This window comes from Puma concolor, chromosome C1 (genome assembly GCF_028749965.1).
Source record: "Puma concolor isolate L17-30 chromosome C1, mPumCon1.1.hap2, whole genome shotgun sequence".
NCBI lineage: Eukaryota > Metazoa > Chordata > Mammalia > Carnivora > Felidae > Puma > Puma concolor.
Genome location: NC_141674.1, coordinates 107,787,658 through 107,801,604, shown reverse-complemented (window position 1 = coordinate 107,801,604; position 13,947 = coordinate 107,787,658). Strand labels below are relative to the sequence as shown.

General features: G+C 41.2%; 1 pseudogene; it reads right to left on the bottom strand.

The window, feature by feature from the left end:
* Positions 1-501: 501 nt before the first annotated feature.
* On the bottom strand, positions 502-719 carry LOC147578367 (late cornified envelope protein 3B-like; annotated as a pseudogene).
* Between the last annotated feature and the right edge of the window lie 13,228 nt (positions 720-13,947).

Sequence of the window (13,947 nt, the reverse complement as noted above, 5' to 3'; positions counted from 1 at the left end):
ATAAAACTGGAGAAAATGTAAATGTACCCTCCATTGGCAACTGGAAGCCTAAACTTGTCCTCTCTGTGGCAGGAAAGGTCAACAGAGGTCTTTCCAGGGACCTCCTGTGAATAGAGACTGACCAGGTGACCCACACTCCTGAGCAGGCTTCAGTCCCCAGGTAGAGCAGGGCTGGGTCCTGCCAAGTTGCTAACATTGACCTGTGGAGTACTGCTGGCAAAAAAATAAAAATAAAAATAAATTAATTGAGATGCCAGATAGGCTCAATGGGTTTATTATTTTGTGACTCAGATGGGAAGAAACTAGAAAATATTTAGGGAAAAATATAGAAGTTTCCATTGGAAGATTTCGGCAGCTCAGTCTGCAGGGCACAGAGGACAGGAAAGCAGGAAGGAGCAACAGGCTGGGGGCAGTTCCTCTGATTCTGATTGTTGGAAGTCCTCATGGTACGGCCAGCGGCAGCCAGAACCACAGACCTGTGACAGCAGCTGGGTTTCCAGACTATTGGCCGTTGCCACTGCCACAGCAACCAGAGTTCTGGTGTCTGTGGTAGTGGGACCTGCAGCATATATGGTGGCTCAGGCAACAGCCACCACCCTCAAAGCTGGGGCCACAACAAGGAGAGACTGGAGGGAGACATGGGGCTGGGCACTGGGGTAGGCAATTGAGGGACACTTGTGAGGAGCCTGGAACTGCTGCTGGCTTGGCTGGCAAGACATTTTGGGAGGAAGTCAGTAACCTAGGGAGAAATGCATCCAACCATCAGCATACAGGTGACAAGCAGATGTGTCCTTTATCCTGGCGTTCACTGAGTCCTCACCCAAGACAAGCTACTTTATGAGCAAGATCTATAAGCAGAATCTGGAAATGGATGGGAAGTGAAACTAACTACAATTAAAGCTCTCTCTCTTCTTTTCTGTTCTTTCCCAGAGATACCAACCATCTTCCTACCTGGGCCCTACAATCACCCCTGAATAAGGTCTCAGAACCACTTGAAAACATTGCTGGCCATAATTCAGAATCCTTACTGTGAAGGATTAGTCATCCTTAACATTTTGGGTGGATTCTTGTCATCTACAACAACACCTCTTGTTAGAGGACAAGAGAGAAGTCCACTTAGTCAACATTGTTTCCACTGCTCTGTCTTCCTTCTCCTCTTCCTCTACTCTACAGCCCATGGTGTCATCTTCTTGTTGCCCTTCTCTCCCTAACCTAGAATATTCCCAACCTGTAGCCTGTTTTTCACCATGTACTCACCTGACCAGGAGAAGTCAGGGCAGGATGTGACAAGAGATCTGCAAGTTGCAGAAACCCTCACATGATTTCTGTTGCCATCACAGTGCCCTTGCTGTCAACCATTACTCCTTCCTCACCCCCTGCCTCCTGCAGTCCTGCTCCTGGAAACTCCCTCTGCCAAACACTCAACTTTCACACCTGGGATGAGGTGCTGCTCATGTTCCTGGTCCTGGGGCTCCTGGATCTCTATGCATGCAGGGTTGAGAGGAATTCCAGAAGCCAGAGGCTGCAGGCTATCTGCCCCCAGTCTGCTGCAGACCAGCCATTCAACCTTCACACATTACTCCTTCAGTAAGTCAATAAATATACATTTCTTTCTTGGGCCCAGAATTTTACAAGATACCAGTGACAGGAAGGTGACAAATGGCCTTCAGGTGCATGTAGTCTTTAAGGATGACTCTGAAGCAGTGACTGTGAGTCATGTTCAAGAGGTTTTCATCTGTATTCAGGTTCCTGTATCTCTTATCTAAGGGAAGTTACCCAGTTTTTCCAGATGTTTGCTTAAACTTGAACCCCACTGAAAGCAGGGACATGTTTTAAGACTCCTCTGTGTTCCGTGTGTGTGGTATAGTATCTGACACAATACTAAACACCAGGGGAGAGGAAGGCAGGTGTTTATAAGGCACTGAGGCTGATTCAGAATCCCTTGTAGCAAGACAGATGGCCAGGGAAGTGTAGAACTACTTCCACTGTGAAAGAAGATTCCAGAATGAAGCAATCATTGCTAAGAGTCATTCAAAATAGGGTGGGAAGGATATTGAGGAAGTAGGACCTATGCTTGGCCTTCTCAGAAGACCATGAACTTTGGGCTTTGTCAGTTGCAACTGGACCCCCTCCTAGAACACATCCTTCTATGGCCGACTGAAATGGAGATAATGTAACATCTGTTAGCTAAATAGTCAATCTGGTAATAGATGGTCAGTTTAACTCTGCCAGCGCCAATCATAGTTCTTTCAAAACAACTTACATAATCTTGTGGTTTTGCCTTTATAAACTTGCACTCCTGCTGGCAATTAGCAATTCAGAGTACTTTCAATTTTGGTCATCTCTGTGTCTCCCATATTGCACTACCTAGATCCCCAAATAAACGCTCATTTTTTTCTTGATAGACACCACTAATACTGGGTACTAGTTCCTGAGAAATGCATTATTTGAAAACATAGCTCTGTGAGATCATATGGGCAAAGTGTGAACCAGGAGGAGTCTGCAGAGGCCATGAAAGAAAAGTTCTTGGAGGGGTCTGATCGCTGCTGAGGAGCAGTGGGCACACAGAGAGGACACGCTGCCATCTGAGGCTGTAAGATGCATAGGACATCTCATTATCTGAGAAAAACACTGTTTTGAGCTTGGAAGTTCTAGCAGACTTCTTGCTTGAAAGGTGAAGATGAGAGCTTGGGAATTACAGTCACTGTATTGTTGAGCTATTGCATTCGGTAGGTAGACATATAGAATTGAGAAATGAAATAAGACATAAGTGGATTTCTTTAATTTGACATTGTTTGAACATCTACTAATCAGCAAACACAGGGTTTAACTGCTGTGAATAAGGAACTATCACTAATTTTAATGAGCTCACATCAAAGTCAGGGTATTTTTTTGGAGAACAGAGAAGTCTTCTAATAGAGTCTTGCTGGGGTTTAATAGGCATATACAGAAGACACCACCTTACAGACTGGATTGGTTTCTTGGTAATTAAATACCATCTGAGGGTGTGCAGGTGTATAGGGTTGCTTTAGGACAGCACCCTTGCTGAGAAAAAAAAAGAGGATACAATTTATTGTGGGGGCCAAGAGTAGGCCACCCTGAAATGAGCCCTTTGGCATATAGATTATTTTAAACAAAAGTTACCTAAGAAACAGCCAATACAAGGATCCAGACCCTCCTCTGTGCCCCTCAAAGCAGGCAATAAAAGTCCCATATGAAAGGTACCCTTCCTGTACTAAGAAGTAAAAAGACATCCCTCTCACCAGGAATAACGACCTTAAAGCCAAGAAAGCTGTGGAAACAAACCTTGTTGGTTTTTTTTTTTTTTTAATCTACTATCTCAGCCTGGATTCTATTTAGAATTCCTTAAAAGTTAAAACTCCCAAACATGTGTTTCTTTTTCTTGTCAATTCCTCGCAGATTTATTGTCTCTTTGTTTAAAAATTATTTAAAAATGCCTTCCTTCGTCATTTCTTTGGGTCTCAATTTCATTATTGGGCCTCCATGTTCATGTAATACACTTTTTTTCCTCCTGTGAATCTTTAGGTCTTAGGCTAGAAAACCTTCAAGGGTAGAGAATTTTTCCTCCCCTACAAAAGATAGAAATAGACACAGAGACTTGCGCATATTTCAACTCGTAATGGGTAAATAATGGAGTTGTAAAGTGTAGGAGTCCAAGAGAGAAAATTGAGATACCTAAGGTGGAAGAATTGAGAGAAAATCATGGCATTTTGGAAAAAATGGAAAGAAAACTTTCAAAAAAAGGGAGGTTATTCACATCATAAAATGCTATAGAGATGAAATCCAGTAGATTTGACAATATTAAGGGCACTGGTGACTTTGGAAATAGCAGTTTCAATGGTGAGAGCTGAAATGGCTTTATAATAATTTTGGAAAGGAGTAAGGATAGAAGAAGTGGAGATCACTATTTCATGAAGTTTAAGAGATTGATAAGTGATGAAGTAGGAAAAAAACAGAATGAAGAAACCACTTTTGAATGTTATACAGAGTACTCAAATATAGATGCCATAATGTCACAATGGCTGAGATGTGGTGTTGATTCAAAGAACTATAGCATTTCAAAGAGGGGAGACCTTGATTTTGCACCATGATTTTGAAGAAAGAGTTGTTCAAAAGCCAATGATAATCAATGGAAGTATAATGTACTGACCTTAAGCATACCCCCAGCCAAGAGAGTCTGGAGCTGACATTAGAAGGGCAGAGGATTGACAGCAAAGAAGGCATTCTAAATAGAAGGTATTATTAAGGACAGTCTTGGATTCAAAAATACTGAAGTTATCATGCCTACTTCTCCATTGGCAATCTATGCTGTCTTCAGCAAGTTACTTATATCTTCTAAACTAGTTTCATGGTCTGCAGAATAGTGATCATTGTCCTGCTCATCTGTAAGCATCACATGAGATATTGCCTATGAAGCACTGAACACAACATATGCCGCTGAACCTAAAAAGTGGCAGCTACTTCTCTAACCACTCTTACTACTATTCTAATTGATATCATTTCCTATGTTTTGGTATTTTAACAGTCATCATTCTGCCTGGCAAGATTTCCTGATTACAGAGAATTGATATAGAAGTCTTGTTGTTCTGTTTTCTTTGTTGGACTCACCTGAGGCTATAGGTGGATACTTCTGAAGATAAAGATGGCAGAAGAATGAGGGTTAGGTGTGTCTCATCCCCTTTCATTTATGAAATCCATTCTGCATGCAAAGTATTGTATCAAGTAACAGGGTGGATTCAGAGAGATTCGGAAACCACCCTTATCTTCACAGATGGTCTTATAAAATTACTATCTAGAAGGTCCAACAGACAAGTGCTCCACCAGCTTCAACACGAGGCAGACAGAGACTATTCCAGATGAGGCTATTATCTGAGAAACAAAAGTATGAATGTCTGGAAGTCGAGTCTGAGCAACACAAATGAGCCAAGAAGGAGATGGGAACAGTGGTTGTAAAAGAGCAGAGATCTATCTATATCCATAACTGCAGCATGTAACAGTGAGGCATAAAGATGGGCAAAGTAAGAGGGATCTGGGAATGAAAAGCTTCTACAGGACTAGAGGGATGATAATATGAAAACAATGCAAAAGGGGTGTTGAGATGAGATGAGATGAGATGAGATGAGATGAGTTAAGAGGTCCACAACTCTTTGCTTTTAACATATAATTAGAGGACCACATAGTACTCTCTGATTGAATTAATGATTTTAATGTGAGAATTTAGAGAAGGACATGATTCTTATGAACTGGAAAAATTAAACTTGCTTTTATGAGAGTTATAACTAATAAAAATTACAGTGGGATTGATATTAGTGGTGGTTTCATGTCCATGATTCAGTGGGTGCAAGCAGGGAAAGGATGGTATAAAATGAACTTATGTTAATCTGAATATTTCCCATTATTTCTTATAGTATTAAGGATTTGTTTCCTCCTCAAATATATTTGCCAAACTTCCAATTAAAAGTACAATACTTCTTTAAAAAGAGTGATTTTAAAATACAATTCTGATGAAACTTTATAGTTATAATAAGTGAATTTGGTTTCTCCGACATAAGGAGGCCTAACTTAGCCTTCTTAAGATATATCAGTAATGTTTTAAAGGAAGGTTCAGGGTTTCTCTCCTTACCCCACTCTGAACCATGAAGAAGCCATGATTCTTTTTCAGACACCTGCAAGAATGTGAATTTCTATCAAGGCATGGGCATGACAATGGAGGAGATTGAGGTATGGGCACAGGGCAACATTTTTACCTTCTCCCTATTCCAGAAATGGGAGCTGTCCTCATTGAGAAGGCATGGTCAGGTAGCTCTACACAGAAACAAAGAACACAGATTTCTTTCCAAAAGACATCTTCATTCATGGGCAGAAATTCGCCAAGAAATAGGAAATAAGTGGAGGGAAACAACAACAAAAAATTCTTTCTGACCTGCTAGTGTGGGCAGTAAGTCTAAGAAGTGACTTAATTATTCACAATAGCCAGGATACAGAAACAACCCATTTCTCTGTCAATGGATGAACGGGTAAAAAAAAAAAATGTGGCATATATACACAATGGAATATTATTCAGTCTTAAAAAGAAGGAAGTCCTGCCATTTACAACAACATAGGTGACTTGCAGGATATTATGCTGAGTGAAATAAGCCAAATGTAGAAAAACAAACAACATGTAATTTGACTTCTCCAATTTTTTTAAACATTTATTCACCTACTGAGAGACAGAGAGAGAGAGTATGAGTAGGGGAAGGACAGAGAGAGAGGGAGACACAGAATCCAAAGCAGGCTCCAGGCTCTGAGATGTCAGCACAGAGCCCAATGTGGGGCTCAAACCCACAAATAGAGAGATCATGACCTGAGCCGAAGGAGGACGCTTAAGCAACTGAGCCACCCAGGCACCCTACATGCGATTTCACTTGTATGTGGAACCTAAAAAAGTTGGACTCATAAAAACAGAATAGAATGATGATTACCAGGGGCTGTGGGGATGTGAGAAATGGGAGATGTTGGATAAGGGTACAAACTTTCAATCATAAGATGAGTAAGATCTGGGACTATAATGTACAGCATGGTGACTACAGTTAATAATACTGTATTGTGTACTTGAAATTTATTGAAGGAGTAGATCTTACATGTGCCTACCCAGAAACACACACACACACACACACACACACACGTAAGTGTGTGATGTCATGGATATGTTAATTAGATTGATTGTGGTAAACATTTCATAATATATATGTATATCAAAGTTGTGTAGTACACCTTAAATATATACAATATTTGTCAATGATACTTCAATAAAGATGGGGGAAAAAACTTTCCATTCAGGATACCACACAGAATTCTGTAGCCCTTTTTAAACTCTGTAAAGAGATTTTAAGTTCTTAAGATCTGATAAAGTTTGAAAATAAAGACTTCTTAGGGAATGAGAAAGAATGAAATCTGGCCATTTGCAGCAACGTGGATGGAACTGGAGGGTACTATGCTAAGTGAAATAAGTCAGTCAGAGAAAGACAGATACCATATGTTTTCACTCATATGTGGATCTTGAGAAACTTAACAGAAGACCATGGGGGAGGGGAAGGGGAAAAAAAGTTACAGAGAGGGAGGGAGGCAAACCATAAAAGACTCTTAAATACAGAGAACAAACTGAGGGGAAAGTGGGTGATTGCCGTTGAGGAGGACACTTGTAGGGTGAGCACTGAGTGTTGTATGGAAGCCAAGTTGACTATATATATATATGTGTATATATATATATATATATATATATATATATATATATATATAAAACTTCTTAGGGAAAGTGTGCACCAACCCACAGCTGTGTGATAGATTCATTGTGGATTCTTCTATTTGGGGCTGTATCTTCAGTCCTTTGAGGAGGTTGGAAGAGCAATCTAGTAGGAAGGCAAAACAATAAACAAATATGTGATGTAGAGTTAGTAGTAAAGTGATCTAGGAGCAGGGTAGGGTGAAGAGCTGAGGTAGCGCAGTCTGAGCCTCGTGACCAGAGGTGAGATATATGGAGTGTTTAACACTGAAACAGGTTCAATGAACAGTTGATAGTATTTAGCTTGACTTTTTTCTGTCTGAGAAATACATGGAAACTATGCCTCTGAGTCTTCTCTACTGTTCCTTGGGGATAATCAGACTGGATTAAAAAATATAGGAAGTTCCCATAGGATAGACACATAAATGAGGAATATTCATTTCTTTATTTGATAAGAAAATATTGAGTACCACCCTGTGCTAGACTCTGGGGACATCAAACAGATAGGACCTAGTTCTCATCTCCTGTACAGCTTCTGTCTAGTCGCAGCAGAACGTGCATGTGGATCAGACACGAGGGCTGACCACAAGGATCTCTGAGAATATTAGTTACTGTCTACTTTTCTCAGCCCTTTGGAGCCACACATACTATTCCACCCCCTCCCCTCACTGTGGCCCAGTCTGCTGCATCACCCACCTGTTCCACACAGCTAACTTGCTAATCGTGCCATCAGCAACCATCAACAGGGTGGAGATGCTTACACCAGTGACAAGGAATGACATATTGTGACATTTTCCCTAGCTAACTTCTGTCTGAAGAGTTGGCCTAGATTCTCCCTTGTTGTCGAGCATCAAGTCCCAGGGGAGGAGCTGTTATCTGGGTGCCCCACTCCTTATGCCCCTTTAAGGGATGCTGCCAGTTAGCTATCAAACCTCTACCCCATTTCCATTTTCTTGGAAAGTTACTTTGAACTTTGAGGAAGAGTCAAAGAATTGGAAGTACAGACGGTCAGGGCTAGAAACAGCCATTGGTGATTGTGTCACCCAACTTCTTCGTTTTATAGAGGAGGACACTGAGGCCCAAAGGGTGAAGGGGCTTATTCAATGTTAGAGAAAGAACTGTTTCAGATCTGGCATGAGAACAGAGGTGGAAGAAGCTGGTAGACAATAGTCATTTGAATCATCAGATTACACCTTTTCATAATCAGATCCATAAATAAAACATTCTCTCATTGCATTTTACTTTAGAACTATTAAATTTCAAACCATAAGAATCTCTTAATAGTCTTCATCTGATATGATTGCCACTCTCTTACTCTCTAAGTAGCCTTTCAGGTCTACAGACAGAGCCCCTCCAACCAGAGACAGGACAAAAGCTTCATGGACTGTGGACCTAGCATGTACTGGGCACTATTTCAGGTAGTTTTATGAGACACCATCCCTCTGAGTGGAGAGATCCTACAACTTGTCTGATCACATAGGCCCCTCTGACTCAAAAGTCCCAATCTTAGGACAACACTGGCTGTTGTTCCCCCTACACCTGCCATGCAGTTTAGATCAGTCATCTCCTTGCTCAAATAAGAGAGGCATCTCATGTAAAGCGACCAGCACAGTACCCAGCACATAGTAAACCCTCAATAAATAAAAGACAATTCCCTCTGTCCTTCCCTGCAGACATCAAAAATCATATTAGCTATACATACATATACAATATATGTATAAGGTATTTTAAGGTAAAAAACTTAGATGTATATGACTATATGTTTATTTCTTAATTTTTAGAAATGTTATGAGGTCTATCTGTATGTATTAGCCTTACTTACTCGTGGATAATTTTGGAGGAGGCATTTTCCTGAGAGAGGAAACATCATTAAAAAACATCCTACACAGGGAAGTGGGGTTAGAATTTGACTCAGAGGACTTTTCTTTTCCAAAAAAAAATTGTAGGAAAGCAGACTCATGGTAGAGCCCAAGAGAGTGGCGCCTCAGCCTATCTGAAGAGACTGTTCCCAGTGCTCCAGGGTAGAGCCCAAGGGAACAGCACCTCAGCCCATCCAAAGACACTGTCCCCAGTCTTCCAGGGATTGCTTCCATGCTCTGGACTTGCCATTCTCTTTAAATCATTCCCAATGAGTCCTTTATAGATAGTGTAGAAAGACCAGTAGTCAGGAAATCTGGATTCTTTTACATGAGAAATGGCACATTGAGATTTTTTTTTAACTTTAAAAAAAACCAGTAGAACTTTTGATTAGTCTTAAAATGTCCTGAAACTGAATATTCTGTGCTTTTCTAACTCATCAGTTTTAGAGATGAGAACTCCAGCATCATGCAATGTGAAGGTACTTGTGCTGTAGGCAAAGACCACCTGATGCTGGCACTTGAAGGCTCCCTTACTCACAGAGCAGCCTGAGCTTTCATATGACAGCTGTACAAGCTAAGCCCAGAGCCAGGTGTATGAGCTACACAGGACAGGGTAGGAGAAAACCAGGTCAATTAATATTACTGGGCAGTTGTTTTAGATGATCCTTTAGATGCTCTAAAAATATGAATTTCTTTTTGCAGAGAAAAATCAATTTTAATAGGCACAAATAATATGGTATCTGTCACCTGCCCCCTTGAAATCTCTCAAGTGTTCCCTTTGACCTGGTGGATATCTCCAGTGACACCATCGATCCTCACCTTCAGCAGCTCCCATCAGGCCCTCCTGCCCTTCTGTCTCACTGCACACTCTCTCCCTTCAGCTCCTCCCTCCTGCCAGGCCCCCTCCTCCCACAGAGTCCCTGGCTGTGCTCTTGCCTCTGCCTGGAGAAGCCTTCCCTTGCGTCTCTGTGATTAACTCCTACTCAACCTTGAGATGGAGCTGCACTTTCTCAGAAAAGTCCTTTCTGATCTCCCTGGCCAGGGAAAACTGGCATATTACAAGAAGTCAGGACACCCAGTATCCTTTATAGCTGTGCACCTTTATATTTATTTACTGGATTTTTTTAATCATTTATTCTCCCTCTCTGCTGTAAAACAACCCAGTAAAGATGGTGCCTGGAACAAAATAGGTGTTCAATAACTATTTATTATGTAAATGAATGAAAATCAGACACAGAAGTTACTTCTAGACCTTCCAGACTTTCCAGGCTCAGAGGGAATTCTCAAGTCCTGGCATCTGGCTACTCAGTCCCCTGAGGTCTGTGTAAGGGGAGAGGAGTCTCCAGCACCAGGTGTTGGGGTTCACTGGGAGGTGCTCCTGGAGGCACACTCTGGGTGTCTTGAAAGCCTAGATTCCATTGGCTGCTTCTCCATATATGCTCTTTCCTACATGACACACAGCAGGGCTCTCCCAAAGCTTCTGGAGCTATAGAAGAATATTTCTGTTCTACCCCACCTTATGCTTCCAAACTTAATCCCCTGCTCCACGGGGATCAAGAACTTTGATTTATTTGCTTTCAACATGATGTTAACTTTCTGGGGTCTAGGTGGTAGTTACATAGATGTGTTCATTAAGTGATGAACTTAAAATTTGTGTACTTTTCTGTGTGTTATATTTCAATATAAAACCTCAAAAATATTTACAAAGACCTTAGCAGCAACTCATAATAATGATAGAGACACAAACAGAGAGAGACCAAAAGTAGGAGAAGGAAATAAAAAAAGAAAGAGAAATGAAAATATACAGTAAAACCTTGGCTCGCAAACATAATTCATTCCGGAAACATGCTTGTAGTCCAAAACATTGTATATCAAAGTGAATTTCCCCATAAGAAATAATGGAAGCTCAGATGATTTGTTCCACAATCCAAAAAATTCATTTAAAAGTGATTACAATATGGTAATAAAATACAAAATAATAAGTAAAAATAAACAAATTAACCTAAACTTACCTTTGAAAATCTTTGTGACTGGTGTGAGGGAGACAAGAGAGAGGAAGGTTATCATGTAGGACAACTTTCAGTATCACTAATGGATGTTGACTACAGTACGGTATTAATACACTCTTATCATATACTGTATTTAATGTAACTAGCAATAAGGCAGCAGAAGAAAGGATCTATGTCTGCAGGCAGCCTGACCTAGAATGAAGCAAAGCATTCCTAAGCTTACTCATGTATGGAAAAGCAAAGGACTATCCATAGGTGCTTTGAAGTAACAAAAAATATACTAGTGCCAGTTGTAGGCACCTTCCAATGATCTGAAAAAATCACTGATTTCTTCTAAACACCACTGCCTGAGACCAAGCATCTGAGCATGGGAGACGGCCACCCACAATCCCACAACAAAAGAAAGAGAGAGAGAGAAGAACCCTTGGCTCAGTTGTGATCATGTGATGCTCAGTGTCACTCATATTGCAAGACATCACTCGTTTATCAAGTTAAAATTTATTAGAAATGTTTGCTCGTCTTGCGGAACACTCAACAATCCAAGGCTTTGCTGTGTATCATAAAGGACAACAAGGGGATGGTTAAATAAATCACTGACTAGCCACACATCAGAAATGTCAGAAAACAAGCCACAAGAAGTAAAAGATACAATTATATGCACTAACAAAAACTGATGATGAATATTCACTATTAAATGAAAACAGATGATCACAGAGCAATCACATACTGTGATTCTACATTACAAAAAGGGGAGATCTTCAGGATATGTATTGGGTTGAGATTTATTAATGCATGTGTTTATTTTCATCTACATTTCTTCTACTCACTCTCCCTACCAAGAGAATTTTGTGTTTGCCTTTTACGCATTATAGTCTCTTCCCTTTTCCCTGTATAAAAACAATAGAAAGCGCTGGGGGGCAAGGGAGAGGTTTTTGTTCCTGGGTCAGTTCCTCTGGAAAGGAGAATCCCAGGATTTGGTAAAGAATAGAGAAAAGTAACAAAGCAGCCAGAGAGACTCAGGCTGTACCACCAGGATAAAACATGATTCGGGGGTGGGGAAGGGGGTGGCAAGGGAGAAAGAGACAAAAGAAACCACACTGTCTGGATGTTAGAGAGTATTTGGGGGTGTTCAGTGAGGGAATCTTGAGCATCTGTGCTCAGGATATGGGATAACTCAAGAGGAGAGAAAGTAGGAGTTTTAGAAATATGAGTTATGAAATGGATTCCCTACAATAAGTGTTGGGCTAGGCTTTTAGGATGCCACCCATTGTCTGCATACATTGGACCACTGGGCGCTAGACAAAGACTTAATCCAAACTCAGTGTAGGCATCCTTAGAAAAGAGTGTGGAATTAGAAGTTAAAAAGTAACTTAATTTTTATCTATAAATGTCGTGTAGCTGACCCGTGAACAACATGGGTTTGAACTTCATAGGTCCCATTATATGTGGATTTTTTTCAATAAATACAATATAATAAATGTATTTTCTCTATCTTATGATGTTCTTAATAACACTTTCTTTTCTCTAGCTGACTTTATTATGAGAATACAAGATAGAATACACATAATATACAAAATATGTGTTAATTGACTGTTTATGTTATCGGTAAGGCTTCTGGTCAACAGAAGGCTACTAGTAGTTACCTTTCTGGGGAGTCAAAAGTGTGGAATTTTGATGGTGTGGGGGATCAAGGCCCCTAACCCCTCCATGGTTCAGGCATCAAATGTACAATTCAAATGTATACATAAGCTCATTCTACTTACCTTATTGTTAATAAATACAAAGCATTGCATTCCCACGTTCATTGCTGAAGGAGCAGCTCAGGGACTTCCAACACTGCAGGAGCCACTCAGTGCTGTAAGAGGAGACCACTGGGCTCAGTGACTGGGCTGCAGTGGGTTTGGCTGAGGGATGGGTTATGATTTGGGAGACCATGGGTGACTTAGATGTTCAAAGGCAGCACAGTTGTCCAGATGACTTTATGCCAGTGGTCCAGAGCAACCCAACAGAGGTTGCTTAGAAACAAACCCAAGGTCCCCAGCTCTTGTTGGAATGTTCATTTACATACTCACCAAACATGCTGCCTCTTCTGCTCATGCACCAGGACTTGTGAAGCTGCTTTGAACAGCACTAACCCCCTACCTATTTTTTAATGTGTGGGTTTACGATCTCTAGTTATAAAAGTTTACTCCAACCCCCCAGAGTCAACAAAGTAATGGAAGAAGTGCTCATGAGGAAGGGTGTCTGGACCGAGACCCAGATGCTTATGCCAAAAGGCTCTCCTTCCTCTTGACAACGTCTCCCTCACTACCAGGGGTGTTTCCCAGGCCAACATGGCTTCAGGGGAGTCCTCACCCTTTCCCTCAGATCTTGACCCTGTGGCTGCAGGAGAGCAAGCACATCAGATAAGAAAATGGAATCCATAGAGCCACTCGCACAGAAGCAGGGGCATCATCATGAGGCTCCTGAGCAGATCTGATTTCACAGGCTTTCAACATCCAGAAAACTGAACCCTGAGTTTACATATAGCAATCATGCTGCCATAAGGGCCTCAGCATGGCCAGATCCTCTCCTCAACAGAGGGCAGGAAAGAGGCACCCCCCAACCCCCAAATCTCCAGCTAACTTGCACAGGGAAGTTTATTAGCAGAATTCTAGAATACTCAGGATCCCAGGCTGGGATTGCAGCAGCTTGGTAGGCTTGTTCATATCTGTACAGACCTTTCCCTTTGTTGAGAAGCAAGAGGAAGACTTTCTGATAGAAAAGCATAAATATGGACCAAATACACAGGATG